Here is a 21,087-nt window from a genome sequence, read left to right as displayed (position 1 = left end):
ATGCCCATAAAAATGGACTCTTCCCTATTCATTCATAGAAAACGTCTCAGGTTACTCTTGTAACCTCGGTTCCCTGAGAGACGGGAACAAGACATTGCGTCAGGAATCTGACGTGACGGGGACTCTCTTCCTTCCTGAACCTACCTGAAATCTTATTGCACAACGCCAGTGAAGTTGCAGTTCATACTGGCCAATGCCAGCCAAGATGGCGAAAAGGGGCGGAGCCTCACCGCTATATAATGCGCCGTCTTGGTGGCATGAACTCAGAATCTTCCAACTGAACTACCAGCACCGCAGATCTGAGCACTGAACATGGCCGCATACGCAATGTCTTGTTCCCGTCTCTCAGGGAACCGAGGTTACGAGAGTAACGTTCACTTTCGAAGACGGTTCACTTCGACATTGCTTCAGGAATCTGACCCAATGGGGACTGTATAGAACAACGCCGTGAGAACAGCGAAGAGAGCTCAGCCTCAGCGGAGCTGACAGTGCGCTACACACCAAATACTCTCCAACCAATCACAGACGACCCCCGACAGGCCCCCATGCGATTGGATGTATATTCCCACTCAGAGAACCAATCAGATCACTCAGAGACCAAACTCAGCTGTTTTGCTGAGAGAACACCTATGGTACTAAAGATAAGACGTTATAGAGCACAGCAGTATGCATATATATATATATATATAAGCATGTAATGCAAAGTATAATAATGCAGACACAGGATGTGACCGGCGCGTCGGGGCACAACGATAACAGTATACACACTCAGCTAGCAGCCGTAGCCGGTACTAGTGCATAAATATAAGAGGCCATAAACAAGCTGGTGCACACCGCAAGTACAGAGACAAACTGCCGTCTTGTGCCTCGCTAACCCTTAAGCAGTAATACAGCGAAAGGGCGAAGCGCACAATAACAATATGTGTCACAAGCTTGCTCCAACGGCACTAAGTGAGCACCGCTGTCTCGGTACAGTGGTTTCCCTGCCTCCGAATTCCAACTAAACGACCTAGCCGAAACCATATAGAGTTCAGTGGCTAAAATCCGCATGTGGAAGAATGGGTCGAGCTCACCGACAAGACCTGTGAGGTCAAGGAGCACACGTCCAAACTGTAAAATCTGGTGAAGGTATTCAGCGAAGACCATCCAGCCGCCATACAGATGTCTTTGATAGAAACGCCCTTAGTCCAAGCCCACGAGGAGGCGACCGCTCTCGTCGAATGAGCTCTAACGCCAATAGAACATTCTATACCATGGCTAGAATAAGCCAAAGCAATCACATCAACTACCCAATGCGATAGCCGCTGCTTAGAAAGAGGCTGTCCTTTAGTTCTGTCTCCAAAGCAGACAAATAGCTGCTCAGATTGACGAAACTGAGCCGTGCGGTCAACATAAACACACAAAGTTCGCACCGGTCATAGTACATGATGAGAGGCGGTGTCCGAGGAGGCCGCCGGATCTGGAGTGAAAGCAGAAAGCATCACCACTTGCGCTCTGAACGCCCACGTAGCCCAATTTTGGTTTGAATGTGACATTACAATCACCTGGCCCAAACTACAGGCAAGCAGCATTCACAGATAGCGCTTGTAAGTCCCCCACGCGCTTGACCGAAGTGAGGGCGAGCAGCAGAGCAGTTTTAAGCAAGAGCTCCTTCAGACCGTTAGACTGAAGCGGCTCAAAGAGCGGCAGAGCCAGCACTCCCAGCACCAGAGCCAGATCCCAGGAAGGCACTGTGGGAGAACGAGAGGTTCTCAGCCGTCTTGGACTTCTCAAAAACCTGATCACCAAATTGTGTTTACCAACCGATCGCCCATTGGTATCAGCGTGAGAGGCTGAGATAGCTGCAACATAAACCTTAAGAGTGGAAGGCATACTGCCACTGTCCATTTGCTGTTGCAGAAAGCCCAGAATGTCAGACACGGGACAGTTCTCCGGGTCGCAGCTATTCAATTCACACCATTTAACAAAGACTGCCCATTTAAGAGCATACAAGCGTCTCGTAGAAGGAGCTCGTGCCTCCCTAACCGTGTCCATCACGCGGCTAGATAATGAGCCCAGGTTTACCAGTTCCCGTACACCATCCACACATGAAGTTTCCACCATTCGGGGTTGGGGTGCCATTTTGAGCCGTCTGCTTGAGAGAGGAGGCTCCATTCTCCGTGAGGAATCCCGTTCCTCGATAGCATATCCACGCCGCTGATCAGGCAACCCGGAACATGCGCTGCGCGAATGGATAGCACATGGTGATCGGCCCATAGCAACAGGTGTGCCGTCTGTTCGCAGAGGGCTTTCGAGCATACCCCACCTTGGTGGTTTATGTACGATACGACTGACGTATTGTCCGTGTGAATCAGCACATGATGCCCCCGTACCTGCGTGAGGAAGCTGAAGAGGGCTCAAAAGGCTGCTTTCAGCTCGAGGCGATTTATGTGCCACGTCCTCTCTGACTCCGTCCCGGAGCCCGAGGCCGCTATGCTGTCGCAATGCACTCCCCAGCCTGTCATCGATGCGTCTGTCGTAACCACTTTCCGCCACGTGACCAGTCCCATCTGGACGCCGCGTCGGTACAGGTCTTTACACGTCTTTCAGATCCACCAAGATAAACCAATCTCCTGGCTGGATCTGCGCGAGGATCTGCTTCAAACGTTGTCATTTTGAAAGCACGCTTATAAAATGCATGGTTGATGGGCCTCAGGTTCAAGATCGGACGGAGACCTCCATCTTTCTTCGGAACGATGAAATAGCGGCTGTAGAAACCGCTCTCTCTCTCGCTTGGTGGGACCACTTCTATCGCGTGTTTTGAGAGAAGATTGAGAACCTCTTGCCTCAGCAGTGACGCGCTGTGTGCCGGTACTGTCGACGTGACCACGCCATTGAACAGGGGTGGTCTGCGCCAAAACTGAAGCGTGTAGCCATTCTCTATTACGTTTCGCATCCAGTCCGAGATGCCTGGAATGGATCGCCAAGCACCTGCAAAACGGCACAGAGGGCAATGCGCTTCATTCTCTATATTCTGAGCGATGCCGCTGAACACCGGGGTCGCGTTCAGTATACTCACAGCATGAATAGAAGCGCCGTGCAGCAGTGAGGGCCGTGCATCGCCGGTTAACGGGGAGCGCGAGCCTTCTGCTGAATGTTTGTGTATGAGCGATATGTCGAGAGCGAACCGTTGCGGCGGAGATTCAACACTCAACGCAGAGGCAAGAGCATCGCCGGTTGAAGCGCTCCGCGATGGTCTCCACGGCATCTCCAAAGAGGCCGGAGGGAGACAAAGGCACGTTGAGCAGAGCCTTCCTGTCCGCGTCCTTCAGCTCTGTCAGCGTCAGCCACAGATGCCGGTGGAGCACCACCATATAACCCATGCTCCGTCCGATTGACTGGGCCATCTTTTTTGTGGCTTTTAAGGCGAAGTCCGTCGCCGCGCACAGATCTTTAAACGCCTCAGGATCCGTCTCCCCCTCGTCCAGGGATTTCAGGAGCAGTGCCTGAAAAACCTGTAGCACTGCCATCGTATGAAGCGCCGAAATCGCCTCTCCCGAGGCAGCGTATGCTTTGTCCGCAATGTGGGCGGTCAGACGGCAGGGTTTTGATGGCAGCATCGCCTCCGCTTTCAGACGGGCCGACGAGAGGCAGAGGTGGGCGGCGACAGACTCCTCGATGGGCTGAATGCGCATATAACCCCGGGCTTCCGTTCTGTCGACTTTAGTGAAAATTTTCGATCCGCCGGTGTGGGTGCGAGCCGACTGGGGCATCGCCCACGCCTTAGCGACTTCGCTGTGTAGATCAGGAAGAAATGGGGATCGCTTCCTCGTAGCGGCGGCTCGGCGGCCCGAGGAAAGGAACCATGAATCCAGCTTACTCTTAACCGGTTCGTCGGGGAGACTCCCACTCCAAACCGAGATCACTCACGGCTCTAGTGAGAATCCGGACGAGCTCGACTTGAAATGTGGTGGGCCCCTCTACTTCAGAGCAGATGCTGTTAAAGACATAGCTTCACCGAAGTTGTCATCTCCCGCAGCGCCGAACGAGGGTCCCGAACACAGCGTGCAATAGCTTGACATGCTGGAACGCCAAGAGGGAAATCCGTCTTCTCCACAGCTGTCTTGAAGTAGGATGCTTGAAAGAGTAAGATTTTGAGTTCATACCTCCAAGACGGCGCATTATATAGCGGTGAGGCTCCGCCCCTTTTTTGCCATCTTGGCTGGCATTGGCCAGTATGAAGTGCTACTTCACTGGCGTTGGGCAATAAGATTTCAGGTAGGTTAAGGAAGGAATGGAGTCCCCGTCGCGTCAGATTCCTGACGCAATGTCGAAGTGAACCGTCTTCGAAAGGGAACCTTCTATGAATGAACATGCCTATCTCCAGGACATTGTGTTTATGATTATTACTTTCATGTATATTGTCTTTTCTAATGTATACTGTTTTATGCATGCTTATGATAGAACAACTGGTTAATGTAACCTCATCTAGATCTAGAACCTCATCTCATGTTTGGTATCTATGAATTTGTATTTTGATGATCTAAATGAGAGTGTATATAATATGTTGATACCTATGCAACATATTAGTGTTCTAAGAATCTTTAATAGTTTTTGCATCATCACCAGTTACATATGCAAAATACCATATTCGAAGACAAAGAGTTGAAAACTTTCCCTCTGAAAGTTTAAGTCACCATTGGCTCACTGACTCCCTGGAGATGTGATTGCAATTGCAACATCATCTAACCTTCGAACCTTCAAACCACCGAGACTTTCATCGGAGACTGCATCCGGAAGCTTCAACGACCGAGGGAATGCAAGTATCGAACATTGAACTAAATGAAACAGAGGTTTAGTATAAGCTGTAGACCCTGTTGTAAAACGGCGCTGATGGTTTCACTCAGGTGGTTAACTGACTCACATGTATGTGTGATTGTATGTTTGTTTGTTTAGACTAGTTATGTGTTAGTGTTTAGTTAATAAAACTTTTGTGCACAGATTACATGAGTTTCTGATTCTGTCACTGCTTGTGGATAGTGTCCCTTTAACGATCCGATCTTGTTACATGCTCTAATGCACTAGTACTGTAAGTTATTTTCTGTGGCCACAAAAATATAATTTCTTTGAGTTGATATGAAATTACACTGAATGTTCGCGGTATGAACAGATTAGTTGACGGTAATATTAATTCTGCTACAGTTACTACTGGCAGCTGATATAAATAATTGTAATTAATTATAATGAATTGTAATTATGTTTATACATTTCCCTTTTGAGCTAATTTGCTGCATCAAAATATCCTCTTTTGTGTTCAACAGAAGAAATAAACTCATACAGGTTTGGAACAAGTGGGGGGAAAACAGAGAAACAAAGACATTTAGTTTTATTCGTAACGGTTTTCATCATGAATGAAACTTGAAAAGAATGTAAATACTAACATTTCTAATTTCTTCAGTTCCTATTAATGCATTTCTCATTGTAACCATTGTGACACCACAGTGTTTATGTAATAATGTACTTTTGGGATGTAGGTACAAATCCCAGTGAGACCACCAGGTATTGTTTGAAAGTTCAAATTAGCCAATCATGGATACCCTACTCTTGGTTACCTCAGCAGTTCCCATAGCAATAAGCTACCCATGGGTTCTGGGTTAATCTGAAGGAAACAGCAAAGTAAAGATACAGTACATGTGATCACAGGATTGGGCCTCCTGGGCTGATGCAGGAATTATGTCATCAAAGATTTGCCAAGTAACTAGAGTGATTGGCAGCTTTAACTTCTCCCTGTTTTTGTCCATTTTTAAATTTTTCCTCTACTTTGCCGTGTCTGTGCCCACCTGTTCAGTGCGCAAAGCACGTGCCACACCAGACACTCAGCCACTGGTTTTTGTCCCAGTCAGACAAAAGGGTTATTTAGGCTGGGTCACACAACCAAGGTGGGGTGGGGGTAAGGGCATTATGGAGCAAATCTGGTGGGGTTTAGAGTCCCTGGCCAGGCCTCTGGGTGAGCTGCATGTATTAGGAGCAGCTGTTTGTACTTGTTTATATGTGGGTTATAAGTCTGTTTTCTAAGGTTTATCTGTTTCTAAGCTACATCATACATCAAATGTTGGAATTAAACCTTTATTTAATTACTCATTTTCCATATATATGTTCAGATGAGGAAATTAGTTGTTTGTGTGAATACTTTTAGAGCCTGAATCAAGATCATCTCAACCCATATGCCCTCTAAGACATTACTGCATAAGCATTGGCTGTAGTTTCTTTGTTACAAGCTTAGAAAATACACTGATGAGAAAAAAACAAGGGTAAAAAGCAAAGTCCAGTGTAAATATACACCAACTGGGTTGATTGTCCACTTGACTACACCATTGTACTCACAATAGCGTTTTTATTGACTTCTCACTCCCATGGGACAAGCAGTAGAAGATCATGGGGGTCAAACTGGAGTCCCGACGGAGGGCAGTGCTTTTAACCCCTTACAACACTTTGTTATGGCACCTCACGTCGTGGTCCGGGGTTAGGTATGATGTCTACATCAAGCTATAGATACCGATTTTTAACTTTTAAAAATTTATTTTAAAATTATATATGGTTGCTGAATGAAATGAATAATCAGAAAAAGAAAAAAAATCAGATTTGCTTGAAAACATTAACAGTATTTACTATATATACTTCTATAAATACAAAGGCTAAATTTTATCTAAATTCTGTGGTATAATTTATTTCTAATTCAATGACGAGAACAGAAATATCAAAAATACATTTTGAGCTCACATTATGATGCATTGTCTAGACTGTACTACGTCACAACTTTCCGCGTTAGTGAGAGTTGTTTTTGTTTACGGTTTCCTTTGTCGTGGCTTTGGTGCTTCCGAATCGAGACTGTGACCCACGGAGGCCCTTCTGTTTGCCAGCAGTCGTTTGGCCTAGTTTCTAACAAACAACACATCTATTTATTCTCTTTTCTAGCTGTCATTTTCATGTTAATAAAGAAGCATATATGGAACAGTGGTAATAAGGCTATTGTTGATGGGACTGAAGTTTGGCTATTGGTGGAAAACAGACAACACTTCATTATTTATTAGAAAATATATACTAATTCACAGCTTTAAAAAGTCAGTGACAAAAGTTATGTTTCCTCTTTTAATATGTGCTAATAGTGTAAGTATATAGCACATAGTAAGAGAAACTTCACTTGAATCAGTTGAAAGAGAGAAATTCAGGTTAAATAAGCAATACATTGACTAAAACAGTCATAAACTTCAAAGTTTGTTGAATATGAAATAGTTTTTGGACATAATATATCACAGTCAGCTTGCTGTCAGCTTGAGTGAACTGTTGAGCTGTAAGTCTCCTGTTAGGACAGTGAAACATAAAACCTCCATAGTGTCCTAATGAGCCTCTAATTAGTAGTTTAGAGGGTGGGGTGGGTGAGTTTGTTTGTGAGTCAGTTATAGAGGTTTAAAGAAGCTTAGTTTCTGAAAGTCTCTGGTGAAAAAGAAAAGAAACTGTAATTTGCAAAAGCAAATTATTTGGAATCCATATTATAATTAAATGGTGAAAGAATGGATTAATTTGACATGTTCCAAGTCCATTTTCTTCTGGAGGAACAAAAGAACCACTATATTATTTCTCATGGTGTCCACTACAGTGACAGATCCATAAAAGCCATTTTATTATACATTTAGGGTGTGATGTTATAACCAAAGCACCATGAGTGACTACCTTTGACCCTTTCTTATAATTCTACATGACAGTCCTCTTTATATGAGTTCGATTTACTTATTTTTTTATTTACTATATATATATTTTTTTGTTGTTGTTTTTTTTTTCTCCCTGTGATATCAAAGCTGAATTTTCAGCAGTCAGCCATGAAAATTTTTTTAGGATTCCTTGATAAACAGAATTCATTAATTTAAATTATTTGTAATTATAATTATTATAAAATTATAAATATTTAAGTATATCACCCTCCTATGTTGTCCGTATGCACTTCTAAAATGTCAGATGTTTTAGAAAGAAACAATGCTTTTTCCCATCTGTTAAAATGTCTTTGGGTTCCTCAATATCTCCAAGTATAGGCTATTTTTTAGGGCATTTGCTCTTGTTTTATGGACTATGCGAGTATTAAATATTCCGTAATGCTCAGCAGGTGTTTATGTGTACAGGCACACTTTCCGCACATGACCAGCATCAAAAGTGTGTGTGCGTGTGTGTTTGGAGAGGTTATGCAGGGCGTTGGACCCCAGATGGGTTAATGGGAAGCTTAGCATCAAGATTACAATGCAAAAGTGTCAGCTTCAGATCTGCCAATGATTGCCCCCAAGCCCACGCGCTGGACCACACGTTCAATACGCGGGGGACTGAGGGAGGGGTCAGAGAACATGAGCAAAAAGCATAATATTAAAGACTACATGTTGTTCTTCAAATATAATACAACAGGCTGACTGCCCCAAAATGTCCCAGGCATTTGCTGCATCTTTTTCCCATTCAGTTGGTTATTAAGTCATCCAGTTTTAAAGAAATAATACATACATATTCTAAACTCATCTGTTGTCCTTTTTAGTTGAATAATGGGGACCTTTACACACACACACACACACACACGCACTCATTCGCACATACTCCCCCTCTCACCCCAAACACGGGGTCTGTCCGTCACAGGCCAAGCTGTTGCTGGAGGAGATCGGATGGTTAAGGGCAGAGACAACAGCCCCACTAATTAAATTCTGCCAGGTTAATCCCTCTGTATCCCCGCTACTCGCTCTCCATCCCAAACCAGGGGGAGGAGGAAGACGGATGACAAACAATCAACATTCATCATTAACAATGGCAACAAAAAATAGTAAAACATGAAGAAAAAAAACAAAGAGAAATACAGTGGGTGAAATCAAGTAAACAATGGGCCATTGGGTTGAGATACCATTGTCATGAAAACGGAACACAAAAAAAACTCGAGGCAGATGATAAAAAAACAACAACAACATACACCTGCTACTACAATAGTCTACTATTGTTTTAAGCATCAACAGTTGAGACATACGCTGAAGGCCGTTTTTCCTTTTTAGTATGAATGGCCTCATAATAACCTGAATTCAGTATTGAGGTTTATATCTATTCCTTTTACAATTATTATTATTATTGTTCTTTTTAATGAAATGCTTTGACTGAAATATGATTTTACTGGCCATAAATGCTGATAATTGAATGTCACATTTTGAACATCACAGTCCTGACACACCATGAAAGGGACTATAAAGACCTCCTCATAATCAAAAACACTAACATTTCACCTCCAGCACAGCCGGTGGCCTGAGACCCTCCACCCGGCCCAGAGAGAGCAAGGCCGTCAGTCTGTCATTCTCCCAGCATGCACTGCTAATGAACTCACAGAGGTTCATTGCCCTCCCCCGTGCCCTCAAGACCGCCCAGACAGTGAGGAATGGTGTTTTCATTACCTCATTGACCTTTTACACAATATCTACATGATCCTCTGTATTTATTACATGGCCTACAGCAAAACTGATCAGCCCACTGGAGTGGGACATTTTAACAGTGCCTAAAATGGGCAAAACGATGGAAGTTTTTGTGTAGCTTAACTGGCGCTAACACCACCAGAGTCCTGGGTTTGATGGAACATGTTAATAAAACGTATAGCTTGAATGAGCCGCTTAATAAAATGAAAGTGTCTGCCAAAGGCATAAATAATTTTTCTTTCTGGTTAGGGGACCAAAGGAGCCAACTATTTTATGTGTAAATGTAAATATATATTTTTTATTTATATATAATTAACCTATTTTTCCACTTCAAATTCTTCTGATTCATCTGAATCTAATCTAATAAAACCCCATAGGCAGTGCAACACTCTGTTGTGTCTTTAAGTCATCATGCACTTTTCAGGCTAGTAACATTGTTTGTAGTCAGTGGACCACGCAAAACACACCATTAAAAGATACAATGAAAGAAATCAAAGCACTGCTACATTATGCACATAAAATCTTTAGTTTGGGGATCAATTCTCACTATTAACTAACTATTAACCATGACTTTTGCCTTAATAAACTCCTAATTTGTCCTAATTAACAGTTAGAAAGGTAGTTGTTAAAGGGGTCATATGATGCGATTTCAATTTTTCCTTTCTCTTTGGAGTGTTACAAGCTCTTGGTGCATAAGGGAGACGGCATCACAGTATGGTAAGGGGTGTAACATTTCCGTCACACGCTTGAGGTGTTCGGCCAATCACAACGCACTGGATTGCTGGCCAATCAGAGCACACCTCGCTTTTTCAGACCGATGAGCTTTGTAAAAATCGACGCGTTTCAGAAAGGCGGGGCATAGAGGAGAAACAATAATGTACAGTATGTGGAAAATAATGTGTTTTTTGAACCTTAAACCGCATAAACACATTTCATTACACCAAATACACAAAATAATGTTCTTTTTAGCTGCATCATATGACCCCTTTAAGTTTAGGTATGGCGTAGGATTGAGGGATCTAAAATATGGTCATGTAGAATAAGTCATTAATGTGCTTTATAAGTACTAATAAACAGCAAATATGCTAATAAGCTACTAGTTGATAGTGAGAATTGGTCTCTAAACTAAACTTTTTATTTATGTTTTATATAGGGCCTCAGCGGTTGACTGGTTAGCTTATTACTGAAATAAATGAACTTTTCCACAACATTCTAATTTATTGAGATGCACCTGTAGCCCTTGTGGGTAGATGCTATAACTGCACCATTATGTAGCCAAAAAGCATTTGTCTCCATTAGCAGACATTCAAAAATGTCTGTGTAGTGTAGAATAAACAAGACCTTAAGGTGGTGCTAGCTGTGTTCTTCTAGTCTCATCAGTCAATCAGCATTGTCCGGACATCATTTTCCAGCGGCTTTAGAGTAAATAGTATAGCATGACATTTATGGCTCAGGTGATTGGCTTTAAAAATGTTTCTGAACCTGCAAGGTCAGCATGCAGGTCGCACACTTCTGGACTCCAGGTGTCAGCGGAGCAACTGCCACTGAGATGCATGGAATAATAATATAGGCTATAACTTTCTCCACATATTACAGCCCTCACTGGTTTGACTCTGAGAATCTAAACAGCAGTAATTTAATATTTGTCATGGAGGACCTTTGAAGCATATTATTAATGACAGGCCGCAATTCTAAAATTCTTGCCTTTGGTTGATTGTTGTTGTCAATCATGAGAGCTCATTCTGAGGCCTGTTACAGCATCACTGCTTTGTGCGGCACATAAACCCTTGGCATCTGCGCAGTCTGGTGGGCGTCACTAACACCACAGACGGGTGGGATGCCGGGAAAGCGAGTGAGCGTGAGCGGTTGGTGTGCCTCTGTCGCGGGCATGCTCAGAGGTGTAATGTCTGATTAGGGGATTACAGGGGAAGTGCTTCTTCGCAGTTCTCTGAGAAACAATTATTAACATGTTGGTGTCTCTAATCCTGGATATATACAGCTTTTCAAGAACAACAGAGAGACTCTCTCTCTTTCTTCACTCTCTCCTCTTCTCCTTTTAAATCCATCTCTAAACCCCCTTAGTCACTTGAACCCCAAAGTCTAACTAATACCGGCTAAGCAGATAGGGCATTGGTGTGAAACAGTGTCATTAGAATACCTTTTCCAGCATGTGTCGCGGCAGAAACGATCCCTTCACTACAACAGACCAACAGGCAGTGCGGTGGATGGAGGGGGGCGAGTTTTGCTGTGGGGACTAGATGGAATAAGACTGCATTGTACTTCAGCAGCCTGGTTAAAGGGCATTGGGCTAAGGATGTCTACAGTCTGTAATCTTTTGTTGGTCTGTACACTTCTTCCATGTAATCTGCTTTCTGGTATTTGGGAGGAGATTGTGTGGAGGGTTGGGAATGCTTGTCCCAGGTGGGACAGAGGCCTGTTGCATTTGGTTACTGTAGAACTGCACAATTAATAGTGCTTGTCAAGACAACCATCACTAGTACTATTGCTTCTACCCTAAATATTGAACTTTGTTGTGTAAGTCTTTCACATTTGTGGTAAGGACATGAATGAGCAAGGAGAGATATACTGCGTTGCATGTACAAGTTTGCAATACAACTTGTACAACTCATAGATCGATTACAAAACTATACAGGTATTCAAGTGCAGGCTTTAAGATGGTTTAGATCCTACCTGTCCGATTGCTACCGTTTTGTTCATTTAAATGGGGAGTCATCTCAATTATCACCAGTAAAATATGGAGTGCCACAAGGATCTGTCCTAGGTCCTCTATGGCCTCATGGGATAGAAAAGTTGAATGTGCACTTCAGAATCCCTGCGGAAGTAGTAGGTCATCCGGGTAATTTTAGCCTACTGTTTTTGAATACCATGAATTCGCATTCTTTTGGCATACTGTTTTTCGCATACTATAAAGTAGGGAAGTATTCGATTTCGGATGCAATGTTGGGCTCATTTCATTTGGGCCAGTAAGCAATCACTTAATGACCACCCTGAACATCCTAGCAACACCTTAGCAACCACCCAAAACACTCTAGCATACACATAGTACCATGGTCACTCACAATACCTTAGCAACCACATAGTATTACCTTGACAACCACTTACACATCATCTAGGCATATTTGATAATAATATACTCATTCTATACAATAAAAAGATGATCCCTAAAGTTGTCATGAAGTATAAATTCATCATGTCTATTTTCAAAATGCATCTTAATAATCTTGTGTACTATTCCTCCACAAATCATACAGACTCAATTAAAAAACTCCTTATTTGTTCCTGTGGCTCAGTGGTAGAGCATTGCGTTAGCAGCGCAAAAGGTTGTGTGTTCGATTCCCAGGGAACACACATACTGGTAAAAAATGTATAGCCTGAATGCACTGTAAGTCGCTTTGGATAAAAGCGTCTGCTAAATGCATAAATTATTATTATTATTTAATCAAAACTTCTAGAAACAAATTTATAGCTGTCTTTGTAAAGAAATATGTAGCTTTGGAGCTGCTGCTGTGATGCTGTACAAACGCTTCCAGTGTGAATAATCTCGCGAGCCTGCAGCTGCAGTGACGATGTAGTTACGTTGACGTGAAGCTGACGCAAAGCTCAAGCTTGCGGTGTGAAACTGGCGTTAGGCTAACTCATCAGTTTATAACTTAACCAATGGTATTGAGTTTAGTATAGCATGGACCATATGAACAACTGAAAATGGTGAAACCTATTTGGAAACAATCATTTTAGTGCCTAGTGGTGGAGAAATTACACACAGTGGCTTTAAATAGTTTAAGCTTTTCAAATAACTGGCAGTTCTGTAAGTGTAGATATATAGGAATCAGGCGGTCACCCACACATCTGATCTAAAATGTGTCTGCCAGACCAATGTTCCACACGCTCGCTAACACACACACATTCCATCTCCTATGGAATTATATCCTGCAGCTTTGAAATCAGACACAGACAGGTGATCAAAACAACCCATTAGTGGCCATTACTGACACACTCTCACCTTCAGACACACTTATGCCTGCTGACTGGGCACACACACATCGAGCATGAGACACTTTGAAGACTTGCACCAATGCTCTGCAGTGAATCTAGATGCCAGTGTGTCTTCTGTTGAGTTCAGTGTGGGAAAGTATTAGTGTTTTTACTGTTTATTATCTCATATTTCGCCACAAGATTTCTGGTAAGTGGGGAAATGACATGAACGGTTTTAGAAATGGCTCAACTAAAACTATTTCAAATAACATTTATATATATATGCATGCAAATTAACCTCATATTAAGATAATATTTGTACTTTGTATTGTACTTACAAATAATATTTGTACTAAAATTTATTTTAATTTAAAATGAACCATTGAGTATTATTAAAAATTATGAAAAAAATGAATGTTGATAAACCTAAATATTGATGTCAACATTATTATATAACAAAAAAGTCCATTAATACGTTATGCGTCATCCACCATGATATATGTTAGTATACAGTTTGTTAGTATACAGTATATAAGCTTATACATTTTTATATTTGCATATATTTTTGTGCCAGCGAAAACATTGGGTCCAGGCTGATGTCACATAGAAATTAAAAAGAAACAATTACAAAAACAGAATGCATTATACAAACACTTTGCATTACCCAAAAGCAATCAACCCAGCATACACACCTAACCACTGTTAATCCTCTAGACACTAGAAAGCACACACATGCACAAACACACGCATGCAGACACACACTCAGCATCACTGTTTATCACTCCAACCCAGGCCACCAACACCCGTCAGTCTAATTCCGTTTGTCTGTTTAGATTCGTTTTGCTTTAATCTCTTCTTGTTTGTGCACATCTGCGAGAGCGACAGCACGAGAGAAGGGGGAGGGGCCATCATTGGTGAAAATGAGTGACAACAAGGGGTAGAAAGGAAACAGGTATTAGAAGAGAGAGCACACTATTTGGGCATGGTACCATAGTATTATACCATAGTAATATTATGTTGTTGTTTTTTTTCAACAGGTAACACCATTATTTGAGATACCAATACCATGGTACAATATTATAATAATCATTCAGTACCATAGTAGTTATAGTTAACCCTCTCATGCAAGAGGTCCATTACAGCACATAAGTCTTAAAAAGCCATTTTTTCCATCACGGTCTGATGCTACAGTCAAACCACCATGGTTGATTACCTTTGGCCTTTACCCATAATTCTATGATTGTCCTGTTTACTGTATATTTCATGTTTTTCGACATCAAAATTCAAAGCAGCTGACGAAACTGGTGACAAACCAAGTATTTCTGGAATATTTACTAACATCCCAGCTAACAAAAATATGTTCAAAGAACATTTTGCTAAAGTTCCCATTTTTTAAAAGTTTGAAAAACTTTTTTTTTTTTGCGAACATAATTTCGCAAATGTTAGTTTTGAGTGTTCTCAGAACATTCTGAAACAAGTAGTAACATTTTAAAAAATGTTAGACGAACATCCAACTAAAATTATTCAGAAAAAAAAATCCCATGAATTATGTATGTTTGTGTGCATTTTAAGACCAGATAACTTTAAACAAACTTTTTGTTTAAATGAAAGAATGTTTGTTCATAACTTTTTAGAGCCTTGCCAGAACGTTCCCTGTTAGATGGTATCATCTTTTGTAGTAGACAGATGTGTAACTTTCTCAAAATTTATTTTCTTCTAAAAATATATATTTTTAAGTATCCTTTATGTAGACAGAAACATCAAAGGGATATAAAAGTACCATGCTATTACCATCTAATTCCATCACTGTCCCATGGTACCAACACAGCATATTACTAGAGAAACGAGTGCAAGCGGGACAACAAGCGAGAGCAAGACATACTGAAAGACTGTAAATGTACAGAACAGACTCATTCAGCTCATTTTCTGTTCAAACCCATGTCTGAAACTGAAAAACAGATGGAGAACAGTAGGAACGGATGGGGCAAGAGATCAGAGGAGAGTCCATTCTGCACCACTTCAGCATGCCGAATTCCCTCCTCCTCCACAAGGGCAAGAAAGACAGATCTTACCAGGAAGAGGTCTCTTGAGGCAGGCACTGAGAGCCGCAGCCAGGCCTTCGGGCTCTGGAAGTCTCTCCAGTCAGTCACACAACTCGTAGCACACAGGCTTCACCACCAACACAACATTACAGGCCTCTTACACAGCATTACAGCACATCGTATTATTCCGCTCAACTCTCTTCATTAGCCCAATTGGATCCTGGGATTTCCATTTGTAAATGGGGAGCTTTTTAGATTAGCCGGTGTCTGCCCATTATGAAACATTTTCCCAATGTTCCCCCAATACTGCGATTAGCTCCTGTCTGTCAGGGTGGAAATGTAAACTTTTCAAAATGTGATTAAGCCCTTCACAAATATTTTCCACAAGAAATCATGAAAAAGTGTCAACCAAGCAATCCCTGATTAAATGTTTGTTGCAATATGATTTGTAAACCAATGGAACTACAGTATGCTGTAACCTTCTAACTTAATCCATTGATTTACCATCAACAGGGCTGTAATGAACAAGCTGGACTTGGTATTTCATTAAAACATGCTGTTTGGATCCAAACATGATTTGATATTCTGAGTTTAGAGGAATAATTCATCTTAAAATTAAAATTAATTTCCCCATTCCACTGTAATTTTAAAATGTCACTCGCATTCCCACATATTCAAACTACCACTTGTTATTCACAGAAATTGCAGTCTGTCTTTCACAAAAAGTTATCATATGGCTTGAAACTTACAGCACTCAGGTTGTATGGATTACCTTTACACCATGAGATAACCCAAATCCAAGTGAACATTCCAAATCCATTTGTACTGTTATAAGAATTAGGGAAAGCACCAAATATAGTGCAGACATACACTGAATATAATGAGTTCTCTTTGAATATGTTGCATCGTGCTGCTCTTTTGGCAACTTTGGGTGAACTAACCCTTCAAGATCCAATAATTTGGCATCATAGAGCTAGAAATGTGCTACAGCATGACTTATGAATTAGAAACAATTGAAATTCATTATAGGCCAGTAAATTAAAGAAAACATACTTGATATTACAGCTACATGTGAATATTGCTTCTCTCTCTCAGTGGATGGCGGCTGTGCCTCTTCCTCAGGCATGCATTCACAGCCACAGATGCAAGGGGATGCAAACACATCGAGACAGCAAATTATGAAAATGTGGCTCTGCGTCCTCAATGGCGTCGCACTCCTTTAATGTGGCACAAAATTAGAACCGGAGGGAGAAGGAAGACAGGTCCGTTTAATTGGAAACACTGCTCTGGGCACATACACAAATACACATCCACTCACTTAGAGCAACTCATCGCATGAAAGGTAAGATATCATCTCACCCTTTCTGAGGGTTTCTTCTGTACAATGAGACATCCTTTTTCAGAGCCTGCGGGCATTCATAAAGGTGTTTAATTTGTGAGTTTACCTCACCATTATTTAAATAGATCTACACAAGTATCAGAAAATGAGGCTATTCTATGTTGGTAAGCTGCAAAGCTAAAGGATCTTTTATGAAACGGCTGTTGGTCATAGTGTCTTTAGTCTCTTTTGATATTACAAAAGGATCACAACGGTCTTATCACACTGTAACCTGTTGTTCAGTTGAACAAATTATTGAGTGTAGACAGATGTTATATAAGCTGTACTTAAACAGCATTTATGAGTGATGTAAGTTCTAAAATACAAGTTCCTAAACCGTTCTAGGCATTTATGAAATACATCAATCCCAAGATGTCCATGGTAGCCATGTTTTGGCAGCTCTAGTCTTGTTACTAGGAGGTCCAAAGAAGGTCCTGTTGTCTATGGTAAGGTCCTCTGTGGTACTGTTCAACACTACACCTGTGAGGGCCACTGTCCTGCAGACTTTAACTCCAACCCTAATCAAACACACCTGATCAAGGTCTTCAGGATTATTATAAAACAGGGGTATCCAAGCCTGTTCTTTGAGGACCACTGTCCTGCAGAGTTTAGCTACAAACCCACTTATACACACCCGAACCAGTTTATCAAGGTATTCAGACTCACTAGAAACTTCCAGGCAAGTGTGTTTGGAGCTGGTTGGAGCTAAGCTCAAATCTGTGTGCACATTTTATAAATGAGGCCCCAGGTGTTTAAAAACTCTGGTCTATTCTTTGGGCACCAGGGAGAAGGACCTGCCTATAGTACAGTATACAAATATTGTCCTAGGACCTGTAAACTTAAGTTATGGGCCTTCTCTAAACCTTCAGAGCTGGTAGGAGCAACTTACGGTGGAGAGAGAAAGTATCAAAATTGATAGAGATTCAACACAAGACATACCTTGGTGTGGTTCTCTATGCACTATGCAAATTTAATTCAAATTCAGGCATCTTTTGGCAGTTAAATTGGTTGAATAAAGTGACCAAACTCTACATGTTCAGAATAGGATTAAGTGTTCAGGTGGCCACAAGCATTCATCAAAAGGACCCAACCTACTGTCTAGAAGCACTCCAGCCAGTGGATTCCATTCATCTATTCCCTCAATAGCTCCATGGCTTCATTCTTATTAGGGCTTCCCAAAGACACTAGGACCACCACAGATATGAGACGCTCAGTGTCACCCCCAGGACAGCAGCCAGAGTTTTCATCTCTTCACCCCTCAACCTGCTTCCAACAACCCACCTGAGACAGTCAACCACAGCTATGTGAGTCCAGGGCCAGGGATTAAACAAAGGTTCAAGAATCAATCCAGAGAAATGGAGACAGACCCAATCCCTGTTCTCTGCCTAATCCCTCTCATGTCTACTTCCATTGTTCAGAGGTTTATAAAAGAGAGGGATGAGGAGATGGAGAAGGCAGACTTTAGGAAGAGGGATAATGGTGAGATGGTGTGGCACATGAAATGTCTTGGGGATTTAAGGGCTTGTTTGTGGATCAGAAACAGAAGGGTTACATTTGGGCACAGTGAGAAGATGAGGGCCAGGCTGCATCTCTAACAGTGGTTTTGTTCTGACACAAACAGATTCAGTAAAAGATGATATTTTGAAAAATGTTGGTATTCGAACAGTTGATGGGCACCATTGACTTCCATAGTATTTTTTTCCTACTATGGAAGTCAATGGTGTCCATCAACTGTTCGGATACATTTTTCAAAATATCTTCTTTTGTGTTCAACAGAAGAAAGAAACTCATACAGGTTTGGAACAAGTGGAGGGTGAGTAAATGATGACAGATTGTTCATTCTGGAAGTGAATTTATCCTTTAAGGTATTTGTAAGGATTTAAGGATATCTAGAAACTTACAAGCAGGTGTGGTAGAGCAAGTTGGAGCTAGACTCTGCAGGAAGGTGGCCCTCCAGGAGCAAAACTGGACAGCCCTAATACCCATCATACCTTCCTACAAAAATGTGCCAGTTAAGTCACTGACTGACTGGACAGTGAGGCAGCAAGACAGCAGCCTTCATTTTCAGACACAGTCTCAGAAAAGCATGTTCTTCTGTCTAAACAAAGAGCGATCTTCCACACTGGACAAGTTTCATTTCCTCCAGTCTGTAATGTGACACGCATATTATAGCCAATTTCACATATTGTGTCTCCATCCCTTCCACCCTCCTCCACGGGCCTCCATCCCTTCCTCCTCTCCCTCATCAGGAGGAAGTAGAGGAGATTGGCCCCGCAGCTAAAGCCCCCTTTTCAGGCCTGCCGCTGGCGAGGTCTATCGGCAAAGCACAGGGAGCGGAGGTGTCGCTTCTGCTATGGCATTTCGGACAGTATCTACTTCTCTCCGGGTGCGGAGGAGAAAGGAGAAACAGAGGGGGTATTATCAGGGAGGGATGAGAGCAGCGAAGGCATTTTTGTCTTTTTATTCCCCACCTAAGCCTCAGGCTTTGCTCCCAATCCGATTGGTCGATACAGCCAGGGATGTAAATGAAATGCAAAGAGGAATAAGGCTGGCTTCCCATGTTATGAATCAACTGTTCGGATACATTTTTCAAAATATCTTCTTTTGTGTTCAACAGAAGAAAGAAACTCATACAGGTTTGGAACAAGTGGAGGGTGAGTAAATGATGACAGATTGTTCATTCTGGAAGTGAACTTATCCTTTAAGGTATTTGTAAGGATTTAAGGATATCTAGAAACTTACAAGCAGGTGTGGTACAGCAAGTTGGAGCTAGACTCTGCAGGAAGATGGCCCTCCAGGAGCAAAACTGGACAGCCCTAATACCCATCATACCTTCCTACAAAAATGTGCCAGTTAAGTCACTGACTGACTGGACAGTGAGGCAGCAAGACAGCAGCCTTCATTTTCAGACACAGTCTCAGAAAAGCATGTTCTTCTGTCTAAACAAAGAGTGATCTTCCACACTGGACAAGTTTCATTTCCTCCAGTCTGTAATGTGACACGCATATTATAGCCAATTTCACATATTGTGTCTCCATCCCTTCCACCCTCCTACGCGGGCCTCCATCCCTTCCTCCTCTCCCTCATCAGGAGGAAGTAGAGGAGATTGGCCCCGCAGCTAAAGCCCCCTTTTCAGGCCTGCCGCTGGCGAGGTCTATCGGCAAAGCACAGGGAGCGGAGGTGTCGCTTCTGCTATGGCATTTCGGACAGTATCTACTTCTCTCCGGGTGCGGAGGAGAAAGGAGAAACAGAGGGGGTATTATCAGGGAGGGATGAGAGCAGCGAAGGCATTTTTGTCTTTTTATTCCCCACCTAAGCCTCAGGCTTTGCTCCCAATCCGATTGGTCGATACAGCCAGGGATGTAAATGAAATGCAAAGAGGAATAAGGCTGGCTTCCCATGTTATGAGTGTGTGTGTGTGTGTGTGTGTGCAAACTGCACTGCTCTCTTTGGCTCTTTTTCAGGGTTTACCATTCATGGGCCTCTCTTACCTTCCCTCTTTTGTCTCCAAGTCCCTGTGCTGCGATTTCATTTCTGTCTTGACAGTGTCCATTCGTCTCTTTCTAGCACTTCCTGTCTAACTCTGTCTAACTATGTACTTATTACTTCTCGCTTACTTGTCTTTGCTCCCTCTCCTTGGCTGGGTTCTCAGCTCTTATCTGTTCAGGCACCCCACATTCCAGTGTTGCCGTGGCTCCCTGCCTGCATCCACGGTCACGGCGATTCCATGGGTTCACACAATCCCTCAGATGAGAGAGAGGAAAAAACAGGGACAGGGAGGGACAGGGAGAAAGCAGCTCAGTGGAATAAGAGATGAATGTACATGAGAAAAGGAGACATTATCTATATTGTGATAAGGTGTAGCTGACATCCTGAACTCAGGATGAAACCATGCTTCATGAATACAAAAAGCTGATTGTAGCTGCTCTTAGGACACACATTTTACATTGATCATCCAGTGACCACAAATCACATTATCAAAATTGTTTGTATTAACAAAAATTCAATCAGAATTTATAATTTTATAATCGTTTAAAATCAAACAATAGTTGGCAGACTCCCTAGGGTTCGTGTCTCCTCTGTATTAAAGAGAATTCAAAGCTGTTTTGAGAGATAGACAAAGCAGAAAAAAGAGACAGGGAAAAGAACGCAGTATTTTCAAATCTGTCCCAGATTAATGGGTCATTCTTAATCTCTCATGGTTGTGCCCAAA

The 21,087-nt window shown here is 42.2% G+C and overlaps 1 protein-coding gene across 1 annotated transcript in view; it reads right to left on the bottom strand.

Annotated features, from left to right (window-relative positions):
- The window catches only part of tmem260 (transmembrane protein 260), a 73,056-nt gene that overhangs the window by 19,171 nt on the left and 32,798 nt on the right, over window positions 1–21,087 (bottom strand). The gene's annotated exons all lie outside the window — the stretch shown is intronic.

Source organism: Sinocyclocheilus rhinocerous, unplaced genomic scaffold (assembly GCF_001515625.1).
Source record: "Sinocyclocheilus rhinocerous isolate Xijiao unplaced genomic scaffold, SAMN03320098_v1.1 scaffold1635, whole genome shotgun sequence".
Taxonomy (NCBI): Eukaryota; Metazoa; Chordata; class Actinopteri; order Cypriniformes; family Cyprinidae; genus Sinocyclocheilus; species Sinocyclocheilus rhinocerous.
The sequence above is the reverse complement of the archived record's forward strand: the minus strand, read 5'-3'. Positions and strand labels throughout refer to the sequence as shown.